We start from the raw sequence: 12,660 nt of genomic DNA, 5'->3' as shown, positions 1-12,660 counted from the left end.
ATGAGGGCAATTGAAACAAGCAGTGTTATAAGATTTGAAGAAAAGCAGAAGGAAATCCAGCTCCGTGAGCACCTTGCGCTGCTCATTAATGTAGAAAGCACTCAACCAGGAACTTATTTTAAAGAAATAAGAAATACAAAAGTGCAGTTGGAAAAAATAGACACAGATAAGTACAGAGCAGCGGGGGTGTGCGCACGCGCCGAGAAACTGTGGGCAGGGGAATCGCCAACAAAACGAGCATTAGGCGATGAAAAAAGATACGCTTGTCAAAAAGAAATACGCCAGATACAAAACGGCGACGGGGTGGCCGATAGCGTCACTATCAAGGGCGTAATCAGAGACCATTTCAGTGACTTGCTGGGTCACACGCGAAGGGCGGAGGGCAGTTTCCATAACGATTTTCTACCGTTTATGCCAAGGCTCGACGATGAAGTCAGAATTCGTCTTGAACAGCCAATAACCGTTAAAGAGCTAGAGGAAGCAATAGATCAACTGCCATTGGGTAAAGCACCCGGTCCTGATGGTTTAGGAGCCGCCTTTCACAAACATTTCAAGTCAGAAATCGCCCAGATTCTGCTGAAAGTTATTGTCGAAGCGTACGAGAAAAAGCGTACGCCATTGTCATTCACAACATCGCACATTGTACTCATACCGAAGTTTGCTGAGCCAGAAAAACGTCTGTTGGTGGGGTCTTATCGCCCGATAAGCCTCACCAACGTAGATTATAAGATATTCATGAAGATTCTGGCAAACCGAATTCAGGGTGTCATAACCATGCTAGTGGGGAGTCATCAAACTTGCGGTATCAAGGGTCGGAGCATCGCCACTAATATACACATAGCGCGAAGTGTGCTTGAATGCTGCGATGCACTAGGCGACAGGGTGGCAATGATGCAGCTAGATCTCGCAAAGGCCTTTGACCGTGTATCTCATGAGGTTCTGTTCAGTTTGCTATAGATCATGCTAATGTGGGCTGTGTAATAACGGAGGGCGTACGAATGGCGTACGCGAACTGCACAACGCGCGTCATTGTTAATGGGGAGCTGACTGAAAGCCTACACGTGTGCTCTTCAGTGAGGCAGGGATGTCCTTTGTCACCCCTCTTGTTCGCAATCTATCCGAGCCCCTTTGTCTGGCTATACTAAACTCTGAGTGTATAACTGGCTTCAGGTTACTGTCAGCGCATGTAAAAATCTTAGCTTATGCCGACGACATCGCCGTGTTCTGCTCAAGTAAACAGAGTATCTGTGAAGCCACGGCTGTTGTTGAGAAGTTTTGAAAATGCACTGGGGCGCAAATAAATTGGGAGAAGAGTTACGGATTCTGGCATGGTGACTGGGAGGAAACGCCAGACTATTACTCCCGACTTCGGTGGGCCACAACTCCGACGACGTATCTTGGAGTAGCGCTGAACTCTTATAGCAACCCCGAACCATACTGGAATGAACAGGTGGCAATGGCAAAGGAAAAGGCCAGTGGGTGGCAGGGGTGACCACTATCAATGTTCTCGCGCGCCACTGTGTGTAACCTGTTCCTCATCTCCAAGATATGGTATGTCATGAATGTGTTGCGCGCCTCGCGGATCAATATTCAAAGGATCCATCGGGTTTTTGCTGTATTTATTTGGGCGTCGACATGGGAAAGAACTAGTCGAACAAACTTACTCTTGCCCGTGAAGAGAGGAGGTCTCGGTCTTGTTCATTTATGTGTACGACAAATCGTGTCCCGCTTTATGTTTCTTCGCGACCAGAACGATATTTTTCTTCGCACAGTTATGCAAGTTCGTTTATGTCGATTGCTACCAGGAGTTGTAGTATGCTCTGTTGAAAACATGCGTGGTACCGTGAGAGGTTATCTGCGTGAAGTTGTGCTTGCGTACAGAATGTTACAAGTGCGATTTTCAATGCAGTACCTCTTCAATGTCACTAGAAAAAATCTGTATAGAGATTTAATTGAATCAATGCTCCCTGTACCCATTTATCGATTGTCAAACTGCGGAGGCCCAGGAGCAGATGTGCTCAAAAGGGTTAAAAGAATGCCAGTTTACCCATCTTTGAAAACTTTCTTCTTCAAACTTCACACCGGAACACTGTCGGTCAAAACATGGATGCATGATAAAGGACTCTTTGTCCCTTGGTCAACAGATTGTTTTCTATGTAAAAAACCTGAAACAATAGATCACGTGTTTTTAGATTGTTGGGATGCGTTTTTCTTCTGGGATGTGCTTCAAAGAACCTTAAAGAAAGATTTACCGCTACACCCGCATGGCATCAGGTTCTTACCGGTAGGAAAACAGGACATCCCTCATGACACTATTGTGCTCCTTGGCCTCCATAGTTTATGGAAAACAAGGACACAATTCAACAATGCAGAAGTACTTGTGAGATCTCCACGCGAGCATTTCATTGAAGACGTCATACGTCTGAGGGAAGTGTATCAGGCACTGCCTGATCAGCCAACTTGGTTAAATGTGTTGGATGACTTGGTTGTCTAAAATGCGCACATGGAACAAAAATTAGAAGCAGCAAATTAGTGCTAGGCTTGGAGAACAAACATTGCAATTTATTAATGAACAAAGAATTGAACTCAATAAGCAAAATCCGATCACCTAAGCGTGCCGATCAAGCTTTGTAGTTGTTTTCTACTAGTGCATAAATAATATCCGTAATTTCGGGGGGGGGGGGGGGGGGGGGGGGCAACCGCCTCCCCTTGACCACCCCTTCCGGACGCCCATGGCGGGAAGCGTTTCGCGAGCTTTGACGACGTCTACGTGTTGCGGCGACACCGAGCTTCTGTTGCACTTAAGAGCGCAACAACCGAAGAGGCAGTGGGAAAAGGTTTTTCGTTATTCCGTCCGGAAAAAAGCAATGCGGCTTGCCGAAAGGTTTGTCTGCATAGGATCTTAATGAGCTGGATCCCGCTCTTCAGTTGTCAGTCGCATTTTTTTTTTTTTCGGAGGATTTGTTGTGAAGAGCGAGCGACTAGTCTTTCTTCGTTGTTAAGGTCGTTTGGCATGCATGTTGTAGACGGATTCGTTCGCTCGCGGGCTACGAAAGCCGTGCTTCTCGTTGTCTTAGCCCCGCCTTTCAGGCTGCTGGCTCTGCTAGGCTCTTCAGCGCGAGCAGCGTAAACGGCTCCGCCGTTTACGCTGCTCGCGAGGTGCAGGTCTAGCTTTCATGTTGTGCGCATCGCTGCACGTATTTGTTTTGTTGCAGTTGGACTCCTTCGTTCACGAACTCGATACTAAACAGTCCATTCTCGCTGTTCGAGCGACGCTGCTCATGCTGCTCGCGGTACAGGTCTAGCTAGTAGCATAAAATGCCGCTAGAACGTTGTGGCAATGTCCCCAATGTTTTATAATGATGTTGTACAACGTACTCTAACATTGCAGCAACGCACGTGCCCTTAAGTTGGTCGGAATGGCACTATCTGCTAACATTGCAGCCACGTGTTCAGAAATTGATTGGCATAACATACCATCTGCCATCGTTGGAACAACATCGAGAAGCAACGTTGAGGCAATATAGCCTGGTGAACGTTACTATAATGCCTGAATCATAACAATTAAGCAACATTACAAATATCTTTGCATTTCATTACTTTTCAAACAAAGAGGATTATTTCCAGCTGCAGTTTCATATTCGCCAAAGACCGCCATTTAAACAGCTTCTCGTTCGCTGCGAAGTCAAGTGCGAGAAGTTGCCCTTGACGGCTGCTAATTTCAGTTTACGGGGTTGGAACGTTAAGATTGAGCATTACACCTCTGCCCCCAGCGAAAACTTCTGGAATGCAAGCATCACGCTTGCCTTGCCTAGCATACTTTGGAGTTCTGTTGGTTTACAACCGTCTCGCTTGACCTGCGAATCAAACTTTTTTTAAGCATGAAATGCTTTTAGCTCCCGTTGTCGGCAGTGTGATGACGTCACGCCGAGACCGAGAGCCAACATCCGGGCACTGAATTCCACTCATCCGGGCACTGAATTCCACACATCCGGGAGCTGAAACGAGAGCATCTGGGCACCGTATGAGATTTAACGATACTTTCTAAGAGAGAGGGCCGCTTAGAGCAAGAGGGGAGCTCCAGGGCGAGAAGGGCTTTAGGCGGAAAAACTGCTTCCGCGCCGTCCCCAAAGATGGCGCCGCGGTCCCACACCCACGCATGTAAAAGACCGGCCGCTAGACCTTCAGCTCATGACGTTTCCCCCTTTGGCAGGCAGATATATACACGCTCGCAGAGTATTCGAACGCGCTGCATATACATTCTTGTCAGGCCTGCGTCTCGTCGTGTCCGTGTACGCTTCTGCATCGTCCTGCATTTCAATGCCGCCACCGTCACAGCTGCTTAAGCCGAGCAATGGAGCCTGACAGAAACCGGGTACAGCTGACGAGGCAGGGGGGAAGAGATTCCCCAGACACTCACAGGAAACGATTGCGTCCACATGGACCAGTGCACAGTATGTGGGGTGTGGTGGGGTGTGTTGAACACTAGACCCATTTCAAGATTTTGACTAGTACCATCTACAACCAATGTGTTATGCCCGTAAGCATTTGATGCTTACTCTACTCTCGGTTGCTGGAGAGGCGGAGTTTTTTTTTCTTCGCGCACTCTCCCTAGAAAAGTGAAATAGCCGCTGTCCTTTTCTAGCGTGAGCAGAACACGCGGGAACACAGCAATCCCTCATAGCTTGATCTCCGACGACTGCATCATGCACACAACAAGAGCTCACTTTCGCGAAATTGCCTTCATTCGCTGCGGTTTTCTAACTAGCCTAGACACACACGCTAATGAGAGATCTACAGCCTTGCCCCAATACTATTGCGTGGGGCGACAAGCCAGCGTCTTTTGGAAACTGGAGCAGACGGTTCTGCGGAAGCAAGGGAGGCGGCCCGCGTTGCTCCGACTCCCCTTTGTTAGTTTAGCTTGGCAGAGATAATGGGATTCAAACGAAGTGGTTATCAGGGGCTGATTTTGCGAGGTTCCTTTGTGAATCAGTCAGTTCTGATAATTTTTTCTACAAGTTTTGGAAAGGCGATATACATCCCCAGGATTCCGGCCCATGCGCCTCGGAAAGCCGGTCGCGCCATCTCGCGACAGCCGGCGGCGCGGCGGCGCGTAACTGAATGGCGATGAAAAATAAAAAATCAATATCTCGTCACGCATAACAGTTACAAGCGAGCTCTGACCCTGAGGGGTTAAATACCTCATAAAGTTTCTTTTAATAAAGTTTCATCACTGTGGCTTAAATATTGCGTTTACCCTGCGCGATGAGATATGGTCGCATGATGCCTATGACGAGGTCGCGAAAAAAAGCCCACTTGTCCTCACTTGATCACTCACCGCTGCCATGATTTAAAATATATCGGACTGCTCTAGGAGCTTTAGGTAGCGAAATGTCCCATCTTTTAATAGATGTAAAGTATTTTACATTTGAAAGAGGCAGAATTTTTCCCTGGCTATTTTTCTATTCATCATGCATCCTCAGCATCGGCAAGAAACGTGTGGCGCCCTCTCTTGGTGCGTTTGGCTAGGCGCACGTCTACGCTTTTTTTGCTTGCTTTAAGGAGATCAAGTCACGCCTTGTGAATGCGCGCTTTTATTAAAAGTGTCCCCATCGGATGTAGGCACACAAACATGGGCCGCTACAAGAAAGTGCTCGCCATGAATGGGTATTATAGAGGACTATAAGCAAACTCCAGAGCTTTACAGACACATTTACTATTGCAAACGCGTACAGTGGCTACTTGAGGATGAGTGATAGTGGAAATGCGTGCGCATTAACTATACAAAGCCACGAAACTTAGGTATTAGCGCATTAATCGCTACATCTTAAAGCTCAATAGCGTTCAGCTCTTCGAACGTTTAGGCGATGCGGTCAAAATGCAGCAGGGATGCGTTGAAATCAGTGTACCTCTGTAGTCTCTTTATTGAATATAAAGCTATTTCTGTAAGGGTACAAGCCCAATCAAGCCGAATTCGTTTGGCTTCTTGCTGTACTCCTGTCATCTGTACATATATAGATGCCCATAAGCTTGTACGTTGCAAGTACTGCAGGATTCTATGCAAGAAACCTGGTGCTCCGTTCCGTGCCTGTTTCACTAACTGATTGTGCGCATTAGGCAGTTTGTCCAGTGTAACAATTCGTAGTGTGGTAATTCACAGCATTTCTTCTAGGTTGTTAAAGTGCCTCCAGTTATTCGATCATTCGCCGTCGCTAAGGGCTTTGCCATTGCCGTAATCGCTGCTAATTTCCGCGTTCATGTCAAAAGTGTGTGCAAACTATGAAGCGATAACGAAGAGTTCATAGAACGGCATGTTGTGAGCTATTCTGACAAATCTGCCATTTGCTGTGCAGGAAGCTACGCCTTTTCCCAAAGCTGCAACCCAGAGGCAAATCCAATTAAAATTTTATGACTATAATTTGCATTTATTTGAGAAGTAAACGCCAGCCAAATAAGTTCTTGTAGGATAACACGAAGTTTCAAAGCCGGCTCTGTTTCTGCTTTAAGGCGGCAGCTGGGCGCTCCATCCGGGCCACTTGCGCAATGCGCCGCTCGCGCTGTCCATTAGCGACAGGACGCTACGTGCACGCGGCCTAGAATATGCAGTTAATTTACGCGCGTTGTAAATGTGTACAACAAAGCTTAGGCACTACTAGCTTGCGAGCGGCGCGAACTTGATACTTTTTTGTATTTTGTGAATGGACAACTTGCAGAATAACGAGCGCCCTCTACAATTTTCCAACCAAGAACCCTCGTACGCAGACGGCAATCTCTCATTCTTCTTCGAAAAGAGAGAGGAGAGCCGTCCCTTTATCTGTATGGGAGGGAAATTGTTGAAAGGACACAATAGAGCCGAGACGCGAAGGACAGGTGCGGGTCGAGACAGGCAGTCGTCAAGGGAATGCATCATTGTAACCTTTGCACAGCTTTCCTTTACACTCTACCTCGAAAGCTGGCAATGTCTGGCGGGGCTTCAGGTTCACGCAGATTTGTGGGGCGCCCCGCACACCTTTTCGAAGAAGGACACAGTGCAGGGCTGCTGACTCATCTCCCCTCGCGGTTAAACCCTTCATGCAGCATTGCAGGAAGCGAAAACGTGTCTGTGAACGAGGGTTCTTGGTTGGAAAACATCTTCCTGTTAGTCAGCTTTCCCGCAGTTTTGCAAGTTGTCCAAACAAAGCTCCCCCGTCTTTTCTGCCGGTCGCTTTCCTTCGTACTTTTCCTCGCTATACTCTCCCTGTGACTTCCGCCGGCTCTGAATTCCGTGAATTCCACCGGCTGCAGCTCTCGTGCTTCCTTTTTGTATTTTTTTGTCAGTAAACGATTACTACTACTTCTTGAAGGTGCGACTGCGGGCGCGTTGCGGAGCCTTTTTTAAGCCCACATAAGGTCGACCGCAGGGTCATGTAGCTTATACCGTGGATGTAGGAAAAGGGAGTTATTCCCAGAAAACATTCAACATTCTCCTCCGTCATGACTCAAGTAGAAGGCTTCTGCGCAGTTTGGTTCGGTTTCCACCACAATAGTGCCGTCAAAGTCACCCCTGTGGTGGCATGGCTGGGAAGTACGGCCACTGCGCTTCTGTTCATTTGCTTGACATAAGCTTTTTGCTGCTTCACTCTTTCCGTCATATTGTTGGTGTCCCCAGCCTAAGCCTCGTTTACATAAACCGGACTGCGGTAGATCGAATCGGGGGGTCAAGTTGTGTAAGGTCAGCCCGACTCGACGATTGCGTGTTTACATGAACTAGATTTTAGCGAGTCGAGACCGGTTCAACTGCAGCGACACCAAGCGTCGAGCAGCGCAGCGGGTGAGGGCAGTGGCAGCCTCCAAGATTGCGGCACGGCACCGCTGTCTCGCAGGCGCGATGGCGCAAGCGTAAAAGCAGGATCGTAATTTATGCTCTCCACTCCCGCTAACCCGACTCTTCGTCTGTATCCGGTTTACGTGCTATCTTCCGTTGGAATTGAGCGAGTCAACCCCCCCCCCCCCCCCCCCCCCCTGCAGCGGAGTTGACTGGACTCACTTCCTCGACTCCCGGAACCGACTGTGCGGTGTTTACATGAAACCAGTAACCGGTTTTCAACTGAATTCCTCAACTAAACCCCTTCAAGTAAACGCCGCTCTAGACACCATGCACTCGAGCAGGGTTTTTGCGTACCACGCCTTGCATCTTTTCTGTAGGACGATGGGTCTTCGGGACAGGGGAGGAGGCGCCTGATAATGATGTCCGGCTGGTACCCAGTTTCCACCGCTTCCTTTCCGCGAATGCTGGCCAATGTTTTGCTGACGCCTTTTACGTACAGATTGCATACGCGTTTTTGCTCCTGGCGTGTACTTAGCCTACGCGTAGAATTGTTTTCGTTGCGTTTTTTCCCATAAGGATGTTTGCTTTTGTTGACAAGTTTTAATGGTGCAAGGGCCGCCTTGCACCAAAGAGCGCCATGGAACAGTGTTTTCTTCTACATAAGGTTAGGTGAAAGACATTTTTCGAGTCAATTCACCTCAGAGAAACCACGAAAAAATTTGTATGCATTGGAAAGCGATAGGTACCCGGGGGGCACTGGGAATCGAACAACCGAACCGCCCGCGAACCGCATGCTAAAAGCACTGCTATCGCTGATTTTAAAATAAATAAGGAAGAATTGGGCATCGCTTTCAACCTAAACTTGCTTGAATTTCACGCTACCCTTCCGACACAACTCTTTGACAATATGTTCCTCTCAGAAAGGCTATGACAACGCGACACAAGATTCGCAGAATTAAATGGATGACGAACACAGGGAGAAATGGGCGTTATTTTCAAGAGGTACGTAGGTGACCGGTTGCGGGGGTAAGGGGGAGGAGAGAGCAAAGGGCAGTAGGGAGAGGGTGCTGTCTCCTGCTGTACCTTTGTGTGCGCCTTTCTCTTTTTCCCCTTTTACTTCTCCTCGAGCCGTGGACCGCAGGCCGCGAATTCTTCTAAAATGCGCTGTTTTTTTACTTCCGACGCTGAAGAACGACAAAGCTGGCGCGTCTGCCAAACCGGTCCTGAAAGGTCTCATGCATGAACGCATCCTTGCCGGCTCACGTAAAAAAAAAAAAAAAAAAACTCTTACAGCTGCTAATGTGCCACTCCTGACTGAAGCGGTCAAACATTTCCCAAAAACCCCATCAGAGTTTTTGGAGAGAATCAGTTGCATTCTCTGACGTCCTGGTTACGCAGGACTGCCACCAGCTTTGCGAAGAGAGCAGTGCAAGGCAAAAAGAGTGGCACAAAAAGAAATTTTGGTCCATTTGTCGTGGCTACGGCAAATGCGAATTAGATGTGTTAGCACTGCGGTTTCGATATTCGAATCCGCTGATCACGGCTGCAAGTTGATGCAGAAGATACCCAAAGCACAGCGCGAGAGACGGGTAGTTTAGGACACGGGATGTTCGGCTGCGGTGATGTAAGAGCGAGTGCTGTGGTGCTGAGGTGTGTCGTATTACGTGTCATGTCGATCTGCTACTGTTTTCCATATGGTTTGAACACGGTTCATGTACATAGAACAAAAGGCAGTGATGTAGTGGTCTGATGCAGTGGCCAGCAAAACTAATCTATACGCGCCGTCCGGATTCGCAACCCACTCGGTCCGTAAGGTATTTTCGTTTAGTTAATTTTATTTAAGGTCAAGAAAACTCCAGACATACAGACGGACCTAGGCGAACACTAAGAAGCCTCAGCACCGAGTAAAAAAAAAACTGATCGCATCAGGTCGCTGTTGTTCCACTGCCATGTGGAGCAAGACCTTTCTGCGGCCACGTAATTGGTGGAAGCTTCGGAAACCACGTGTCCTCAGCCTGTGTGTCAAGAAACCAGCCGTAGTGCGTTTATTTTTTCTTTTCTCACCCAGTGTGTTCAAGGCGGGCTGACTGTGCGGCTGCCCCCCGTGCTCCCTTTGTTGGCGTGCAGGAAAAGGAAAAGTCGGGTCGCGGCTAACAGGGCTCTGTGCCTTCTTCGTGCGACTTCGAGCGATGATTTGTCAAAAATTACTGCAAGTATACACATAACATAAGACATGACTAAACGTCCCATAAGCGGCACAGAACTTTTTCGAGACAACGGGACAAGATTTTGCTGCGATAATCAGAGAGCGGAGCCCTAAAAGCCTGACAGTTGCTATCATTAACAACATGGTCGGGAAGGTATCCAAACTGTGAAGGATGAGGTAAATGGGGATAGTTGGTTCAGAAGCAACAAAACTTTCCGCCACACCAGCACTTCTCAGCATGAGGGGTTGTTTTAATAAATATTTTGTGTATTGGGGCTCCACAATACTGGTATTACTGCAACAAAATGGCGATATTTCTACTTCACAGCTGCATCAGAATGCACATTTTTCGTTCCATAGTTGCCCCAGAACGCCCATTTTTGTTCTCCAAAAGCTTTTAAAAAAAAACATATTTCGGCCATTCCAGCACTGTTGTCAGCGCTCCGTCACTCAGTCGCTAGCTTTCGTTGCGAGCAGTCTCAGTCACCGGAAGCAGGACTCCGAAAGTTCGCGAACAATGCTGAAACGGTGAGCGCAAGCGGCGCCTATGTGTTGATCCTGCGTGAACTGAACGAAGCCTTCAACGGTGGGCAGAGTCACGCGCGATCTTGCGATGCCACCATTATTAGGAAGTGCGCGCCCACGAAGTCAAAACCGCCAGACGCAAGAAACAGCAAAAACAAAGAAGGTGCCATTTGGGCATTCGAATGCCAGTTCAGCGTCAATACATTCGGCTTTACGTGTTTGGCCAGTGAAATGCAGACTAAGACGCTGCCAGGTAAGCTGTAGGCACTCTGAGCAGCTCCGTTTTTCATAGTGAGGCGGGGCTAACCAAAGTGCAAGCGCAGAATAGAAGGCTTGATGATCGATACAACTCATGAACGGTACGACGAATACACCCTATGGCTTCACCGATTGGCATGACGCCGTGACATCTTGCACCTGTCAGCCTGTCATCACGAGTTTTTGCACGTTAAATGGGATTACTGAGGATTAGGCAGATTAAACACGACGATAGCGAAACCCGGCAGACGGCATTTGACGGAAGGCCTCCTTTCAGCGGAATTTGTCGATTACGGTTCTTGAGTTCTATTCGACAATTTTGACTTTCTCAACTTCTCAGATTATCGGCTCTTGAAAAAAAGTATAATATGTGATTAACGTAAATTAAACCAAGGATAAAAAAATGGAGTTCCAGAGCTACGTGAAACCACCCACAGAGTGTTTCCCGTCGTATGGTCCTCCTCAGAGTATTTTATAAATTCCGATCAATTAGTTAATTAGGTAAGATTAATTATGCTAAATTTTAAACATTCACTTTAGGTTAACGTGCCTTTTGTTAAGTTGTAGAGGAGAGTTACGAAAGAACCGATCAAGTTTTTTTGTAGGAGCGTGTCTTCTACGTGGTTCTTTCTTCAAGTTTTTTTTTAAAAAGCCCGCGAAATATGAAAACAGCACGTGTTTTCTCTCTTGCGCTACCGTACTGTCGCGTTGCAAGCCAGCTCTGAATGAACGAAGCGTGTGCGCTCACCGTGGCCAAGTAAGCGGCCGGGGCGTAGTTCGACGGGCTGCAAAATTATGAACAAAAAAAAAACGAAGACTGCACTGGAATACACGACTTCACTACTTTCACTTCATTTTCTGGTTTGCCTGCGCGATGTCTCATAAAAGCCCTATCGCAATTGGCAGATCACGCCGTGCGCTTTCCATGCTGGAAGAATGTGCTGATCGCACTTTCAAGATTATGCTAAGAGCGGCGTCGACTGCTCACTTCCAGAAGGTGAGCGCGCACGCTTCATTCAGAACGCGCTTGGCAGCGCTACAATGCAGTAGCGCAAGAGCGCAATGAAGTGTTTTTTCTTTTTCATATTTAGCGAGCATTCCATGAAAACTCGAAAAAAGGGCCACGTACGTTGCTACAAAAAACTGGATCGGTTCTTTCGTAACGCCCCTGTACAACTTAACAAAATGCACGTTCCCTTACAGTAAACGTTAAAATTATGTATAATTGATCTTAAATAAGTAAATAATTAAGCGAAAATAAGAAATACTCTGAGGAGCGCCACACAGTGAGCAACAACATGTCGTTGGTTTCACCTGGCTACGCAGCAACCCTTTTTTTTAATCTTTGGTTCAAGTTCCGTGAAACACCCTGAATAGATTTGGCCTGCAATTGCGTCTATCTGGAATGAGGCAGGGGCCCTTGTGCTTGCCTCGTCCTCTGGAATAATGACACACGCACCCTATGGCGCCTCTTGGAAAGCGCTTGGGTGCTTTATTTCGTTGCTAAGGCGTTTCACTAAAAAACCTAGGGTTCCGTGTTTTCAGTATTTCTTTTTTTTTTCCATTTGGGGGTTATATGGGGTTTATTTTTTCTCTTTGGTTCGATGATTTTCGCTTTCTACTTTCAATGCCGGAGAGAAACCGGCGTTTATCGGGATAGGTGTTCTAAAGCGGCTGTATAGTTACTGGAGAAAATATAGCGCACCTGAATTTTTTTATTAAACACATACCAAACACCCTACCCAATGAATTAATGCCCAAACGAGTAAAAATAAAAGAGAACTGCTATGACAGCAACGGAACGCTGTACGACGTAAGGTTATTCAAAATTTTGGCACGAATGTAGTTGGGAATACTGCCACCG

This window comes from Amblyomma mixtum, chromosome 7, assembly GCF_055824585.1.
Source record: "Amblyomma mixtum isolate Tamu chromosome 7, ASM5582458v1, whole genome shotgun sequence".
NCBI classification, from domain to species: Eukaryota; Metazoa; Arthropoda; class Arachnida; order Ixodida; family Ixodidae; genus Amblyomma; species Amblyomma mixtum.
This window is presented reverse-complemented; position numbering follows the sequence as displayed.